Here is an 18,600-nt window from a genome sequence, read left to right as displayed (position 1 = left end):
CAACAGCCTTGAGATTCTTTACAAGAATCGTGTGATTTTTAAGTGATTTTCATCTTTTTCTAAACTAGGGTTTCCGGAATTTCTTTTTACAAATTGTTTAATGACTTTTTATGTTTAATCTTCTGTTTCTCATATGTTTTGACTGATTTTGTAAGTCTGCTACAACCTTAGCTTGCTTGTACTGAAAGCCCTAATTTTTTGGGATTCTTCGTTTGGTTTTTGAGTACTAGTCTAATTATGTTCCTGCTTTGGGTTCTTGTGATTTCTCGTGATTTTCTTGTCCTAATATGCTTCTACTAAATTTTTTAGTTCAATCCTTTCACTGATCTATATGCTTGTGTTCGTCCTGACTATTCATGTTTTACCTTATTTTATATGCTAAACATGCTGACTCTTTCATGACTTTCTCTTTGATTGAACCCTTGATTATTCTGAATCTCTTATTTCCTGGTTTAATTTGAATACTTTCCCTTAAACTTTTGATTCTTACCTCTCTACTCGATTTGATTGAATTGTCTGCCTTAATTAATTTTCCCTTGCCTTATTTGTATTTTACTGATTCTTACTGATTGTTGCCTTAATTAAACTTCTGTTCATTTACCCCTAATTACCTACTCTATACCCAAACCTTACTTGATTCTTTTCCTTAAATACTTAGCCTGCTTTTACTATTGATTTAATTGTTCCTTGATTAAGGGAAGGACTTGCTGATTCACACTGACTTCCCTGATTTGCTACTTAATTGATCTCTTACCTTATTTGTTAAGTTTTGATTACTATATAAACCTCCTCTTATTTTAAGTTCTGAACAACGACATAGTTCAAAAAACACTACTCTTTACACTCTAAAGTTCTCTTTTTCTTCTGCTACTTGTGATACTCACTGATCTAGCTGGCTGAAAGCCAAGGCTAGATATTGGAACTTTATTTGCTTTATATTCTGCACCCTTTTCTTCAACTGGTATGTCTTTAGTTAAGTTTTGAAATCCAAACCCTATATGTTGCATTCCTGCACTAGTTCATCAGTTATGAATTCAACTTTTATTCCTGTTTACTTTTTTGCTCAGCATGTCTAAATTCTGTCTTGATCAATGCATGCTTTATATTCTGTACTCTTTCCTGCTTACTTCTTCACCTAGCATGTCCAAACTGTATGTTCAATCCTGTTCAAGACATACCAACTATTATCTATGTCTTAACTACTGAGTCTTTAAGATCCTAAGTGTTATATGCAGTTTGTTGACTATATGTTTTCTCTATACTCTATCCATGTACCCCAATGTGACTCCTATGTGCCACCAATCCTTTTATCCACATGTGAAATCTGTTTGTTAAGTGTTCTTTTCTGAATCTGGATTTCTCTTATGACCAATTGATTGTCTGCTGTTTTGGTAGTCTCCTCAAACTGTTTCAGTACTTATGATTATCAAAAGTTCTTTTCAGTCTTAATACCTTTCTATTAAACTCCTTCAACTGTTATGCACTCACTTTACTATTAGAATACTAGGTTCTGCCCCTCTAACATGTTTACTGCCTTGAAATCCTTGAGATCTCTGTGAACTCTGGCATGTCGGAGCTGGCCTTTCCACACTGCACCTAAGTCAATTATTATTTGAGAAAAGGTCTCAGTGTGAGCACTGCCTGGGATCCTTGAGATCCTTAGGGAACTCTGACACACCTAGACACGAAATTGTCTATGGAACTTTGGCATTTGAGGCTATTGGAGGCTTGGGAAGTCATTTGGGCCTACTGCAGGCTCCGTATAGATTAACTAATGTTTATTTATATATTTTTATTCATTGGTCTGTAATAATTATTGTAAACAATATTGGGGTGATTAGTGAAAAAGGGTGGGTAGTCATATATATGTTGGGTAGCTTGGGTAGAATACCATGCCTATAGGGTTGTGTTAATTCAAATATGTTTACTATGTTTGCTTTACTTCCACAATATTAGAAACAATGCCTATAGAATCTAAATAGCTTTAATAATAGAGATCATGCCTGTAGGGTTAAAATCAGTTTTATAATTAGATATCATGCCTATAGGGTTAAAATCAGCTTTATAATTAGATATCCTGCCTATAAAGTAATTGAAGTTCAGTTTTCGTTACAGCATGTATTCATATTCGTCTTCTTAGAAATCATGCCTATAAGTTCAAGAGTCAGCTTTTAATAATTTGATACCATGTCTATAGGAATTAAAATCAACTCTAATAGAAATCATGACTATAGAACTCAAAACCAGTTTAGTTAAGTAAATCAGTTTAATTCATGTTTGTTCATTCTGAATTGGTTAATTAATCTGTCCATTTCTTAATAAGTTTTCAAATACTGCCTTAAGTTAATACTGCTAGAAAGCATGTCTATAGGATCTCAAGTTGTCGTTTAAAAAATTATTTTTGCCGTTTTACTACATTCATAATCAATATAGATGTCATGCTCTTAGGACACCACTGTTATGCGTTTAGGCAAGCCTATAGGGCGATTAAAGTCCTGCAACTATAAAACTGTGGTTTAAAACTGCTCGCATTCCACAGGTCTAAAATCAGTAGGTCTTTGACACTTCAGTCTTAATTCAATGTTGTATACGTTCTGCTCAATTAGATATCATGCTCTAGGATTTTTTTAAATACTTGATTGTTGTTTGAAGACGTGCACTTACTTGTTATCTCTGTGGAGGTGACTATGAGCTGATCAAAGCCTACTCCACACCACTAAAACGTAGCGAGAGAGGCTCACAATAGCTTTTACCCAATTTTGGGTCGGAATCGATTTCCACAGAGAGCTAGAAAGGGAGTTGAGTATCTATTTAGGTTGGGATTGCGTATTGGTTCCAAATTGCACTTCTATTCATTTTTGTTTTTTTATAATTCTACTATTATCAAACTACAAATTATAATTGCAACTAGATTAGGCTAAGAGTAAAATGCTACAAGTTGTTCAAATATTCTAGAAGGCACTAGGGTAGTGACTTTCACCTAGGTGGCCAATTGACGGGTAACTGCGTCTAAGACACGATTGACATGATTGAGGAATATGTTATAACCGTTGCTCGATATTACCTACTCTCACACCTCTCGGTAGAAAGAATGATTTTTGCCCAATTGACTTTCTTAAGACCAATTGGGTATGCATATTTGCTCAAGCAACTAGGGTTCAAGTCGGGTATTACTCTCTCGAGGTTTAACCCTTTAATTGGGACTATCAATTCTCTTGAATCCATCACAATTCCTTGTTGGATCAATTTCGGAGACTTGGGCTCTCTTTCTCAAGAATAGCCCAAGTCAACTTAGTACAAACTAGTGTTTGCAACCACTAATTCAGTAATTAAACCATGAAATTGACCCAAATAGCAAACACCAATAGTCAATCTAGCCCTAAATTGCAATACCCATCAATTACCCACACTAGGGTTGAGCCACAACCCTAGCTAATGGGTCTAGCTACTCATACTTGAAGAGAAAAACCAGAGAATTAGATGAAGATGAACACATATTAATTAATTGCTACGCTAAATACAAAGATTCAATGATAAAAAGTAAGTAAAAATGCCCAAAATGGCTACAAGATACGTTCCCACGAGCGCAATAGCTATTCTAAAATGTCTGATGCCCTAAAAATGGAAAAAGATTCTATTTATACTAAGCTGGAAAAACTGGACAAAAATGCCCCTGCGGGGTTAGTGCGGACCGCACAAAATGGTGTGCGGTCGCACTAGGCTCTTGAACTTGAAAACTTGGCTCTCTGAACTCAGGCTCCGCGGACCACACAGAATGGACTGCAGCCGCGGAGGCTTCCAGTGCGGTCCGCACAAACTGGACCGCGGACCGCATAGGCTTGAAAGCTCCAACTTCACCCTCTCTGAACCTTGGCTCTGCGGACCGCAGAGAATGGTAGTGCGGCCGCATTGCCTTCAGTGTGGACCGCATAAAACCTTCTGCGGCCTTACTGCCTTACTGCCTGAAGTACCAGCTCTCTGAGTCTCCCTAATGCGGACCGCACAAAGTGTAGTGTGGCCGCATTAGGCCTGTTTTTCCTGAGTTTGTCTTGTCTTTGGTACTTGTGCAAATTTCACTCCTTTTGAGCAGATCTTTGACATCTTGTGACTTTATTGATCAAACCTACAATCAAGCACAACTTATGAGCCTTTTGAGACTATTTTGTATGAAGTTATACTCAAAGTGTAAGCAAGAAGGAGTATAAAATGCGTCAAAATCCCTAGTTATCAACTCCCACAAACTTAAGCTTTTGCTTGTCCTCAAGCAAACAAAATAAGACCCACCCCTTAAGGAAAAATCCAAGAAATTTTCAGCTGTCCGAAAGCAACCTCACTAGCATCAATTGGTACTAACAATTGCCCTCAATACAAATGAGTCATTAACAACATTTAACCTTTGAAAAACCATGGATCAAGTGCGATATAAGAGCTTCAAGAATTGACTCAACACATCAAAGAACTCTCTCAATTACTTTGGTCATTGTGGAACCCAAACTCACACATCCTCAACTCTCCCTAAGCAAACCTCACCTTTAGAATATTGGCACGCAAAATGAGGCTAATGGAAATTCACTCATCTCTCTCAAGAAAAAGTCACAAGTCCGGCTCTAAGTACCATATGCTTGCCCCTTATGTGAGTATCCACTAATGTAAGCTTCATTCAACTCAAGATCATATAGGGCTTTTGTGGAGATATTGTGAAGGCTTTTGGTTCAGGGTAGGACATATTTTGGTCTAAGGAGGTTCCATCTTCCCTTAAGCACTTCTTTTTATTCATTTGACACACATTCTCTTGACACATTGAGTCATTTAACTTCTTTCTAAGGGGTTAGAAAGACATACTGTCACTCTATCTTATGCATTTCAAACCTTTTTCTCCTTTCTCAACTTTCCACACCTTTCATTCTTTGTTTTTTCTTGAATCCCTTTTTATTCTTTTTCACTTTGAACATTCTTTTTGTCTTTTTGCTTTTCTTTCTTTTTCATTGCCTTTACTTTTCTTCATTTTATGCCCTTTTACCACTCTGTTGAAATTCTCATCTCTCCCCCCAAACTTATACTTTTGCCATGTGCTAAAGGAAAGATTGCGTGCCAAGAGAGGATATCTTTTAGAATGGGTATATGCTTGTATCATGGTTCTTGAAAGAAAAAGGTCTAAGGCTCAAAAAGGTTAACTGGGGATCATATCATTGGTAGGATATGGAATTGTTCAAACTATCAATTGGATCAAGGAGAGCCTATAATCATGTCTCAAGTCAAAATTCACTTAGGATTTCGCCTCACCAAACATTCAGGGCAAGCTCTAGACCAATGGCTCGGGACTTGGACTCGCAATTCAATTACTCACCACACAAGCTAAGGGATTTCTAAAGACATAGAGTCGGGGGCCCACAACGACCTTAGATATGATTTGAGAACACAATGGTCCCGAAAAATCACTTGATGATTATTGGTCAACACAAGAGTCTCAAGGTCACGACTTTCACCATCCTAAACACAACAACTTGTTTTTGATCATGAGATCAAAGGCAAGTGTGCTAAGCCCAAGTGAAGCTTTGCTTTAGGTACCCTTACCTACAAACTACTAAAAACAAAAAGGAAAACGGACTCAAACCCTTAAGAAGGTTGTCACGCCATCCATCATTGGGAAGAGCCACCCGGTTCACACAACACTCCACCTTTGAAAAGAACCATGGAATTAAGAAAACCAAAGGCTTATTGAAAACGTCCAAAACAAAACAAAAAGCTACAAACATAAATAAGAAGCTAAAAACGAAAAATTTTGTGGAAAATAGAATGAATATATACAAGAGGGGATTTGAATATACAATAGATGAAAAATTTTGCGAAAAATAGAATGAATATATACAAGAGGGGATTTGAATATACAATAGATGGGGTGAATATGTACAATGAAACGTAACTTTATATACAGACCCAATTTAAAATAAAAATGCGATAAATGTAACTAAATATCAAATTATATATAGACCAAAGATGAAAAATCAAGAAAGCATAAAAATGTATCAATATATATACAGTCATCCAAAATGTAGGGCCTACCCCCTCAAATGAAAGCTGGTATTGTCCCCAATGCCAACTAGTCTAAATAAAGCATCAAAAGGATAAGAGAAAAATGATATAGAAGACTCCTTAAGCCCTGTCTGTCTGCATAGGATCATGAGTGGTCCCTGGGTCCTCTGTGTGCTTGGGAACCTCAGACTGGTTCCCGGTGGTCTGCTCCTCTACTACTAGGACCTGGGCCTGGACCTCGAGAGGCGCTGGAACTGGTACATCCTATGGATTACTAGAGGAAGTCTCTGGTGGGTCTGCCAATTGGATGATAGCATCATCGGAGGCCTCTATGTCTGCTCCTGCTGTGGCTGATCTACTGGGACTAGTTCCTCGAGCAATAAGTCTAAAGGCAGCTGATCTACCTTCAGTCTGTCAACATCTGCACGCAGCTCCTTCACGGACTCCTTGGAGGCCCGTGTCTTCCGCAGCTTCTTGTGCTCCCGAGCAAGCTCCTTGAGAGCCTTGCTATGGGAACCAACTGCCTTTGAGAGCGCAACCTGAGTGTTAGGATATTCTTCTGATTATCAAGTATCTCCTTAAGCACATCCTCTGTCGACTATGGCATATGTGGAACTGGGGGAACCGACTGAGCCTCTACCGTGGTAGTCAAGATGGACAACTTGAATGAGGCAGTCTGCATCCAGTTGTTGATACTCAAAAGTGCCTGGCTAAGACAGTGGGTAATAATAGGATGGGCCCGGGAAGATGGGACCTCCGGGCCCACTGATGTGGATGGACCAGCTGGAATAGTTATGGATGTGGAAGGTCCGGGAGGGATGTCAGCAAGAGTGGACGTAGGCTCAGCAGGGATCTCCACTATAATTGGCTCTTCAGACTGGCCAGTTAGAGCAGAAGCAGGAGCTTTGTAGTTCTTGCTCTTGGAGTTGTCATCCTTGACCAAGTGTTCATTGGCATCTACACAGTCATCCATGTAATGCTCCTGGCCCACTCTAGTTCTAAACTGTCTTTGCACGTCGGGGTTGTGTGGTAATAGGTCTCTATCTATGAAGCTCCTCTCCGGGATCAGTTTTCTTACGACCACCACTCCCTAAACTTATGGTACGCTACTTCACTTACAAACCTATCCTCCCAAGCTTCGGGCTTCCTAGTTCTAGCAACGCCTCCCAACTGAGGCTCACACCCTTTATCTACCTCCTCATTTCCCTGTACTTCCTCCGTACCTACTTCTGCACCCTCCCCGGATAATGAAGCTGTGGAGAGGTGGAGTATTCCCCACTACCGGCTGTTGAGCCCTCAGACGACCCAAAAGAAACATAAGTTGGTGCTTGGGCAGTGGGTGATGGTGGAGGAGTGTCTCTCAATCGATGCCTCCCCGACCAGTCAGGGATGTATTCTGGTATAGAATCCGAAGAAATTTCCCGGGAGGGCTCGTACTCACTCCCCGACATGTCAATGGCCCTATGTGACGACCCGGCTAGTCGTCTCATGAGTTACCGCTCCATTTCACCCATTTTAGCTTCTTTATGCTTTGTTATCCGTGTTTTATGGGATCGAGATGATTAATTCAAGTTCGAAGAGGATTTGGTAAGAAATGAGACACTTAGTCTCTTTTAAGAAGGCTTAAGTTGGAAAAGTCAACCGGATGTTGACTTATGTGTTAGAGGGTTCGGATGTGAGTTCTGATGGTTTGGTTAGCTTCGGGAGGTGATTTGTGACTTAGGAGAGTGATCGGCAGTGGTTTTGGAGGTACGGTGTAGAATTAGGCTTGAATTGGCGAAGTTAGTATTTTGGCGAATTCCGGTTGATAGGTGAGATTTTGATCCGAGGGTCGGAATGGAATTCCGAGAGTTTCTACAGCTTCGTTATGTCATTTTGGTCTTGTCTGCAAAATTTGAGGTCTTTCGGACGTGGTTTGGTTGGGTTTTTGATCAAAAATAGAATTTGGAAGTTCTTGAGATTCATAGGCTTGAATTCGATGTGATTTGATGATTTTGGTGTTAGTCGAGGTGTTTTGATGATTGGAACGAGGTCGAATAATTTTAGGATGCGTTGGTGCTTTTGGTTGAGGTCCCGGGGGCCTCGGGTGTGTTTCGGGTGAGTTTTGAGCTAGTACGGACACCCCAGAACTTAGAAAAATGGAGGGAGCAGTAGTTTTGGCGCGAACAACGCTCCTTTTCGCGCTGGGCGCGCTGGCCTAGTGCTGACCGAGTCAAAGTGGCCTCGGCCGCGGTCGTGAAGACTGCAGGTTGTTGGTCCTACTTCGGAAGCTCATATCTTTTGATCCCAAGGAATTTTGAGGTGATTAAAAAACAAAAGTTGTAGCCCTTCGTGTCTAGTTTAAAGAAAGGTAAGAATATCACAATTTGGACATGTTTAGCGAAAGTTATGGCCAAAATACTAAAGTCTGTCCCTGTAGAGCAAGACCTGCGCGGCCGCGGTCGTTTTTGCGCGGACCCCGCTGGTTTTGTGCGGTCAGCGGTGTCAGAATCCGAGGGGTACTCTATAAATACGAGGTTTTGGGTTTTATTTGATATTTTGACCTAGAGAGCTCGAGCTTTTTGATATTTTTCGAATGTTTTCGCTTGGGCTTTGTTCCCTTAGCATATTGTGACGTATTCGTTCTGATTTTGGATAGATTTGACGCGCATGGAGGCCAATTCGAGGAGCAAAGGCGTCGTGAGCTAGAGAATTGGCCAGTTCGAGGTGAGTAATGGTTGTAAATGATGTTCTGAGGGTTTGAAACCCCGGATTGCACATCGTAGTGCTATATTGAGGCAAGATACGCGCTGGATGATGAGCATGGGGTTTTCACTACTGGGGATTGTGACTTGGTCCATCCCGATTGATGATTTTACCGAATATTTGACTGAAATTCATTTGTTACCATCATGATTTGGGCTGATTGCCATAATTGGGCTTCGTGCCAACTATTTGGACCCTTCGAGGATTTTTATCACTGTTTCCTTATTGCTTGACTTATTATTTGAACTCAGTCCTGTTGATATCTACTGTTTTACAAACTCAACCACTTTTACTCAGATTTGAAACTTAAATGATATTTCTACATCATGTTTTGGGCTAAGAACTACTGTTTTACTAATGCCCAAGGGGCTTATGATGATTTTTGGATTGAGTGAGGCCGAGGGCCATATGTGAGGATATGCTGAGTGATATGAGGCCGAGGGCCTGAGATACTATTTATCCCATGCGGTGGCTTGAGTGATATGAGGATATGTTGAGTGAAGATGCCACGAGGTGGCTTGATATAGCGCTTGGGCCGTAAGGGGCCCCTCCGGAGTCTGCACACCCACAGTGAGTGCGGGTACCCATGTGATTTGAAACAGTGGTAACAATGACACTGTTTGATGAAAGTTGGTCAGGTAACAATGGCTGACCATTATGCTGAGTGATTGTGAGGTAGCCCGCGGGGCTGATACTGTACTGAGAGTGAGCCCGGGGGGTTGACACTATACTGAGCGATTGATAATGTGCCCGAGGGGCAGATTTCTACTGGTTAATTACCTGTTAAATTACCTATTTTACTTGTTTTAAAAAGGAATATCATTTGATTTCTTCACTGATTTATTGCTTTAAGTGATTTTACTGCTTGATATGGAATTGCTTTGTGCCTTTACGTGTTTTCATACTTTCAGTCATTATTTGTAATTATTAGTCACTGAGTCGGAGTACTCACATTACTTCCTGCATTATGTGTGCAGATTCAGGTATAGCAGAGTCCGCACCTAAGCGCCGATTCCTTTCAGGCTAGGCAATGATTTGGAGTTACGAGGTAGCTGTTGACATCCGCAGCCCCTTGACTCTCTTATCCTCTATCATTTATGTTTTCTTCAAACTGTTGTATCGGATTCCGTACTTTGTAGACCTATAGTAGATTCTGTAGTAGCTCATGACTTGTGACACCCCGGTTTGGGCTGTGTCGGGATGGTTCCTGCTGTTATTATCGTTAAATTCCGCAATTTATGAGCATTATATTATATGTTATTACTGTTTATGATGATTAACTGTTTAAAAGAGGTGTTCCATTTTGGTCTGGCTGGCCTTGTCTTCACGAGAGGTGCCATCACGACCGGGTTCGGGGATTGGGTCGTGACACCCTATCAACTACTTTTATGGCCTTTATCATATTCTTGATGTTTTGCCTCGCTTAGGCAGTGAGTCGTACCATTTTCTGCTTTCCACCCCGGCAGGATTTACCTCTGCCAGGTTGTTTATATCCTTTTTCTCTTTATTTACCAATTGTCTGCAAACATCATGCAATACATTTGTTAGTATCAATAGAAGCAGTTTAGATTATTGTTGCAGAAAGAATTGTAGAACAGAGGCAAAATGTTGCAGACAGTTCTTAGAAGATACCCAGTACGGGCCGTACACAATGGAGTGCGGCCGCACAGGGGCCAGTGCGGCTCGCACATAATGGTAGTGCGGTCCGCACAGAGATGGGGTTCAGACTACCCATCCTCTGTATCTAACCAGCGCGGACCGCATAAAGTAGTAGTGCGGCCGCACAGGGGCCAGTGCGGTCCGCACAAAATGTGGCATTGGGGAACTGCGGACCGCACAAAATTTAGCTTTCCAGAAGTTCATCAGTGCGGTCCGCACAAAATGGTACTGCGGACCGCACTGGGGAACTGCGGACTGCACAAAAATGACCGCGGTCCGCACTGAGTGCCCAAAAGTGACATTGAGTTAGGGTTCTTGAAATTTTGCCTTTAAGGCCATTTTTCCACCTAATTAGAGTCCCTAGATGATTACCCAGCCCATTACACTAACTAAGTCCATATGAATCCAATTTTAAACTAACCTAACCTATCAATTAAATAAATACGGGAGGAGTGGAAAGTAAAACCTAAGAAAAACAAAAATTAAATGAAATTCATAAAATTAAACAAGTAAAAGGAAGATTATGGTACCAGATTATGAGATGAATTGAATCAACGCAATGCAAATCAAGTAATTACGATCAAAGGAGAAGATGAGCAGTGTTTATAATCTCTGAGATTCAATTTTGCAAAAAGAGTAAAAGGAGGCCCTCAAGGTCTATTTATAGAAAAACCCTTGGGGCCCAGTCTCACCTACCAGTGCGGACCGCACAAAATGGACTGCGGTTCGTACTGAACTATTTTGTTCAAGTTTTAGAAGGCAACACTCTGCGGTCCGCGCAAAATGGACTGCAGCCGCAGAGGTCCACCGCGTACCGCACAAAATATAGTACTGCCGCAGTGGAAAACTGCAGAGAGGCTTCATTTTACCCACACTAGTGCGGTCCGCACAAAATGTACTGCGGCCGCACTGGCAACTTCAGAGACCTGTGCATTTTTTTTTCACTATGTCTTGCACTGCATCAACACAACCCTGTAACATCTTACAACCAGTTAGCCCAAAAATCAATCCTATACTTCAAAGAAAATCAAAGAAAGCAAGAAGAAAAACACATGGGTTGCCTCCCAAAAAGCGCCTGATTTAACGTTGCGGCACGACGCAGGTTACCATCACATCATTTGAAATAAAGAAGTGCCACCACATGGTTGTCATCAATTTTCCCAAGATAATGCTTGACCCGGTGCCCATTAACTCTAAAGACTTCACCATTTTTATTTTTCAAATCAAGAGTAACAAAAGGGGTCACAAACACAACTTCAAATGGCCCACTCCATTTTGATTTAAGCTTTCCCGGAAACAGACGTAACCGAGAGTTGAACAAGAGAACCAAATCACCTACTTTGAACTCATTTCCACGAGCATATTTATCATGAAGGTACTTCATCTTGTCCTTATACAAGGACGAACTAGAGTAGGCATGAAATCTAAATTCATCAAGTTCATTGAGCTGCTCCACACGAAGATTGGCTGCAACATCCCACTCAAGATTAAGCTTCCTCAAAGCCCACATGAACTTGTGCTCTAACTCAACCGGTAGATGGCAAGCTTTCCTAAACACCAACCGATACGGGGACATACCAATCGGAGTCTTGAAAGCCGTGCTATAAGCCCATAGAGCGTCATCCAACTTCTTCGACCAATCGGTCCTATTAGCATTGACCGTCTTTGACAATATACTTTTGATTTCCCTGTTGGAGACTTCCACTTGACCACTTGCTTGAGGGTGATAGGGGGTAGAAACTTGGTGATAGACACCGTACTTAGAAAGCAACGTGTCGAAATCTTTATTGCAAAAATGAGATCCCCCTATCACTAATAATCGCACGGGGAATGCCAAACCTTGTGAAAATGCTCTTCTTAAGAAATGCAACAACACTCCGGGCTTCATTGTTAGGCAAAGCCACGGCTTCAACCCATTTTGAGACATTGTCAACCGCTACAAAAATGTAAGTGTTCCCACAAGAGCTAACAAATGGGCTCATGAAATCAATGCCCCACACATCAAAAATATCAACCTCAAGGATGGTATTGACAGGCATCTCATCTTTCTTCGAAATTCCACCCGCTCTTTGGCATTCGTCGCGTTTCTTCACAAGCTCACCCACATCTTTGAACAAAGTTGGCCAATAAAACCCACAACTAAGAACTTTAGAAGCCGTCCTCACCCCGCCATGATGGCCACCATAGGGAGAGGAATGACAAGCCTCCAAGATACTCAATTGCTCCTCCTCCGGGACACACCTTCGGATCACACCATCCGTGCAAATCTTGAACAAGTATGGCTCATCCCAATAAAAATCCAAACTATCCCTCTTGAGCTTCTTCCTTTGGTTAGAAGAGAGCTCACACGGGATTATTCCGGTCACAAGGTAATTAGCAACATCAGCAAACCATGGCATATCATTCATTGATACCGCAAGGAGTTGTTCGTCGGGAAATGAATCATTGATCTCAAGGCCATCGCAAGGCCTCTCCTCCTCCTCCAAACGGGATAAGTGGTCCACCACTTGGTTCTCACTACCCTTCCGGTCCACAATTTCTTGATCAAAATCTTGAAGTTGTAGCACCCATCGCATCAATCTTGCCTTGGAGTCTTTCTTTGTCATCAAGTACCTAAGGGCGGCATGATTGGTGTGCACTATGACTTTGGCCCCCAAAATATACGGCCGAAACTTTTCCATAGCAAACACTATCGCCAACAACTCTTTCTTGGTAACCGTGTAGTTCCGTTGAGCCTCATTCATGGTCTTGCTTGCGTAGTACACCGGATGAAACATCTTGTTAATGTTTTGACCCAAGACAGCCCCAACCGCAAACGTCACTTGCGTCACACATGAGCTCGAAAGGCAAGCTCCAATTTGGTGCGGTAATGATTGGGGTAGTGGTCAACTTAAGCTTGAGAAGCTCAAATGCTTGCATACATCCCTCATCGAACACAATCTTTGCATCCTTTTCTAGTAGCTTGCACAAGGGGTTTACCACCTTTCTTTATAAACCTCCGGTAGAACCCCGCGTGCCCAAGAAAACTCCTCACCCCCTTGACGGAAATGGGGGGAGGAATCCTTGAAATCACCTCTATCTTGGCTTTGTCAACTTCAATCCCACGCTTTGAAATCTTATGGCCCAACACTATGCCTTCCTCCACCATGAAGTGGCATTTTTCCTAATTAAGTATGAGATTTGTGTCTTTACATCAAGCCAAAACTCTATCCAAATTTCTCAAACACTCTTCAAAGGAATCACCAACCACACTGAAATCATCCATGAAGACTTCCAAGATATCTTCCACCATGTCGGTGAAAATAGCCATCATGCATCGTTGGAAGGTTGTCGGAGCACTACACAACCCGAACGACATCCGAGAGAAAGCGAAGGTTCAATATGGACAGGTAAAGGTGGTCTTCTCCTGGTCTTCTGGGGCAATTAAAATTTGATTATACCCTGAGTATCCATCCAAAAAGCAATTAAAAGCATGCCACACAAGACGATCAAGCATTTGGTCAAGGAATGACAATGGGAAATGATCCATTCGGGTCACCTTGTTTAGCTTCCGGTATTCCATACATACCCTCCATCCGGTAATGGTGGAGTTTTACGATTTTCAAGATCCAAAGACAATTTTCTAGGCTCATAAGAATAAGAGCCCATTCCATGTAAAGCATTCACGCACTCCACTTGGCTTGCATCCTCATTGACATCAAGATTTAACAATACGACTTCCAATGGGTCCTCCACATTGATCATTGCACTGGTGTCATCGATTATCACTACTGTGACGAGGTCAACAAAAGAGCACACCTCGGTACTTTTGGGCTACTTCATAGATTTGTACACATGAAAGATGACCTTTTCATCTCCCACTCAGAAAGTGAGCTCACCCACTTCAACATCAACCAATGCATTCCCCGTTGCAAGAGAAGGCCTTCCCAAGATAATAGGAACCTCATAGTCCACCTCACAATCCAAAATCACAAAGTCGGTTGGCAATATGAATTTGTCCACTCGGACAAGCATGTCATCAATAATGCCCAAAGGTCGCTTCATCGATCGATCCGCCATTTGAAGTCTCATTGGGGTTGGCCTAGGTTTCCCGATACCCAAAGTTTTGAAAACCGAGTAGGGCATCAAATTGATACTAGCTCCCAAGTCACATAGAGCCTTGGCAAAATCCGCACTCCCAATGGTGCAAGGAATGGTGAAAGCACCGGGATCTTCAAGCTTCGGGGCCATTGAATGCACTATAGCACTAACTTGGTGAGTCATCTTTATAGTTTCACTATCCATAGAACGCTTCTTTGTAACCAAGTCTTTCATGAATTTTGCATAGCCCGACATTTGTTCAAATGCCTCCACCAAAGGTACATTAATAGATAAGCTCTTCATAATATCAATGAACTTTTTAAACTGATTATCATTCTTCTACTTCGCGAGCCTTTGAGGATAAGGTGGAGGTGGCCTTGGCAAAGGAGCCTTGGATTTTGGCACAACCGGTTCCGGCATGTCAATTATATGTTCCCTAGACAGGTTCACATCGTTTTGAGTTTCCACCTCGACTTCTTGAATATCAATCCTCACTTCATTGTTCACATTATCATCAACCACATCTTCAACTACCAAAGGGACTTCGTTATCTTGCAACTCAACATCATCATCCACGACTTGTTTTTGCTTAGAGGCATTCAAATCACCGCCTCTCTCACTTCTTTTTGTAACCGCCATAACATGATTGTTCCCACCCTTTGGGTTCACTACCGTATCACTTGGTAGAGCACCCTTCGGGTGAGTATTTAGTGACTGAGAGATTTGACCTAATTGCACCTCCAAGTTTCGGATAGAAGTGCTGTGAGAAGCTAACTATGCATCAGAATCTGCATTCTTCTTCATCATCTGCTCGAACATCATTTCAATTCTACCCATATCATTACCCAAAGAACTAGGACCTTGAGATGGAAATGGTGGTGGATTGTTCGGTTGTTGGTACATTGGGGACCTTTGAAAGACTTTCCCCCGGTTTCTTTGGTTTCCATTGTTCCATCCTCCTTGATTATTATTGCCACCCCAATTATTGTTATTACCATTCCAATTCCCTTTGCCTTGATTGTTGTTCTGATTACCCTAGTTGTTGTTTTGGTTGTTGTTCCCCCAATTGCCACTGTTTTGTTGTTGATTGCCCCAATTGCTTTGAGGTCTCCACTGTTGTTGGTTGGAAGAGTTGCCCCGTTGGCCTTGATAGTTGTTTACATATTGAACCTCTTCACTTTGGTCATCATAACCATCATTTTGAAAACCATCACATGCATCATCAAATTGCTCAGAATTCCCTTGGTTTTGTTGCCTTCTTTGCCTTCTCTTGTTGACAAGCATATTAACACCCTCCATGGCATTCACTTGGCGAGGATTTTGGACTTGTTGTAACTGTGCCTTAGCCAATTGATTCATAGTAGTTGTCAACTCCGCTATAGCTTGCCCATGGTCATGTAATTCCTTGTGCAAATAAATAATCGTAGGGTCGCCTTGAGGCACATTGGCTCTACTTTGCCATGTAGAAGAAGTGTCAATCACCTCATCAAGTACATCACATGCCTCATGATATGATAGCTTCATAAAATTGCCCCCGGCAAGTTGGTTCACTATGCATTGATTTGTTGTATTGATGCCCCGGTAGAAAGTTTGTTGGATCATAGCATTGGTCATATCATTATTGGGGCATTCCTTCACCATCGCTCTATACCGCTCCCAAATCTCATGCAAAGGTTCCGTGGGCTCTTGCTTGAAAGACAATATCTCATCTCGAAGTGCCGCCATATGGCCGGGTGAAAATAATTTAGAAATGAATTTATCTGCCAACTCATCCCAAGTTGTGATGGAATGGTTGGGAAGTCTCTCGAGCCAATCTAATGCCTTTCCACGAAGAGAGAATGGGAGGAGTCTCAACCTAAAAGCATCTTCGGACACATTCATCTGTTTGCTCCCCCAGCATGTATCCACAAACCCCTTGAGATGTTTGTAGGCATTTTGATCCGCAGTGCCCGTGAAGTACCCACGCTGCTCAAGTAAGGTCAATATCATATTGGTTATCTGAAAGTTGCCCGCCCAAATTCTGGGTGGGACAATAGCACTTGCATAACCCTGGTTCAGAAGTACTCTGGGAGCCACTCTTGGAAGTGGCGGAGGAGGGTCCGGAATATTGTCATTTGGATTAGCATTGGCATTGCGGCCTCTACATTGTCCTTGAGGTACAAGAGGCACATCATCTTGTCCAACATCATCTACCTCCTCTCCCACAATCACATTTCCAAGATGGTCATTTGTGTTGTTCAATGCCATTTTAGTACCTGAGTAGTGACACAAACAAGTAAGTAAAAAGAAGGAAAGAAGAACAATACACAAAACTAACTAAATAGATAGCCAAAACCGTTAGCTCCCCGGCAACGGCGCCAAAAAGTGATTGCAGCCTACTCCACACCACTAAAAAGTAGCGAGAGAGGGTCGCAATAGCTTTTACCCGATTTTGGGTCGGGATCAATTTCCATAGAGAGCTAGAAAGCGAGTTGAGTATCTATTTAGGTTGGGATTGCATATTGGTTTCAAATTGCACTTCTATTCATTTTTTTGGGATTTCTTTTATAATTCTACTATTATCAAACTACAAATTATAATTGCAACTAGATTAGGCTAAGAGTAAAATAATACAAGTTGTTCAAATATTCTAGAAGGCACTAGGGTAGTGACTTTCACCTAGGTGGCCAATTGACGGGTAACTACGTCTAAGACACGATTGACATGATTGGGCAATATGTTATAATTGTTGCTCGATATTACCCACTCTCACACCTCTCGGTAGAAAGAATGATATTTGCCCAATTGACTTTCTCAAGACCAATTGGGTATGCATATTTGCTCAAGCAACTAGGGTTCAAGTCAGGTATTACTCCCTCGAGATTTAACCCTTTAATTGGGACTATTAATTCTCTTGAATCCATCACAATTCCTTGTTGGATCAATTTCGGAGACTTGGGCTCTCTTTCTCAAGAAGAGCCCAAGTCAACTTAGTACAAACTAGTGTTTGCAACCACTAATTCAGTAATAAAACCATGAAATAGACCCAAATAGCAAATAACCATAGTCAATCTAGCCCTAAATTGAAACACTCATCAATTACCCACACTAGGGTTGAGCCACAACCCTAGCTAATGGGTCTAGCAACTCATACTTGAAGAGAAAAACTAGAGAATTAGATGAAGATGAACACATATTAATAATAACTATGCTAAATACAAAGATTCAATGATAAAAGTAAGTAAAAATGCCCAAAATGGCTACAAGATACGTTCCCACGAGCGCAACAACTATTCTAAAAAGTCTGATGCCTTAAAAATGGAAAAAGATTCTATTTATACTAAGCTGGAAAATCTGGACAAAAATGCCCCTGTGGGGTTAGTGCGGACCGCACAAAATGGTGTGCGGCCGCACTAAGCTCTTGAACTTAAAAACTTGGCTCTCTAAACTCAGGCTCCGTGAACTGCACAGAATGGACTGCAACCGCGAAGGCTTCTAGTGCAGTCCGCATAAACTGGACCGCGGACCGCACAGGCTTGAAAGCTCCAACTTCACCCTCTCTGAACCTTGGCTCTGTGGATTGCATAGAATGGTAGTGCGGCCGCATTGCCTTCAGTGCGGACCACACAAAACCTTCTGCGGCTGCACTACCTTACTGCCTGAAGTACCATCTCTCTAACTCTCCCTAGTGCGGACCACACAAAGTGTAGTGCGGCCGCACTAGGCCTGTTTTTCCTGAGTTTGTCTTGTCTTTGGTACTTGTGCAAGTTTCACTCCTTTTGAGCTGATCTTTGACATCTTGTCACTTTATTGATCAAACCTGCAATCAAGCACAACTTATGAGCCTTTTGGGACTATTTTGTATGAATTTATACTCAAAGCATAAGCAAGAAGGAGTATAAAATACGTCAAAATCCCTAGTTATCGTGATCCTGTAATTTGTTCTCTTTAAATGCAGTCCTAATTATTTTTGATTGACACGTAGACATTTATCCTTTAAAACCTTAGGAAGTTCTAGAACCACTTAAATTAGTGGTCCTAAATACCTCCAGGGCCACAAGGAAGGGACGAGTAGTGCACGCATAGGACATTTTCAAGGTTACT

This window comes from Nicotiana tabacum, chromosome 5 (genome assembly GCF_000715075.1).
Source record: "Nicotiana tabacum cultivar K326 chromosome 5, ASM71507v2, whole genome shotgun sequence".
NCBI lineage: Eukaryota > Viridiplantae > Streptophyta > Magnoliopsida > Solanales > Solanaceae > Nicotiana > Nicotiana tabacum.
Note: the sequence above shows the minus strand (reverse complement) of the source record.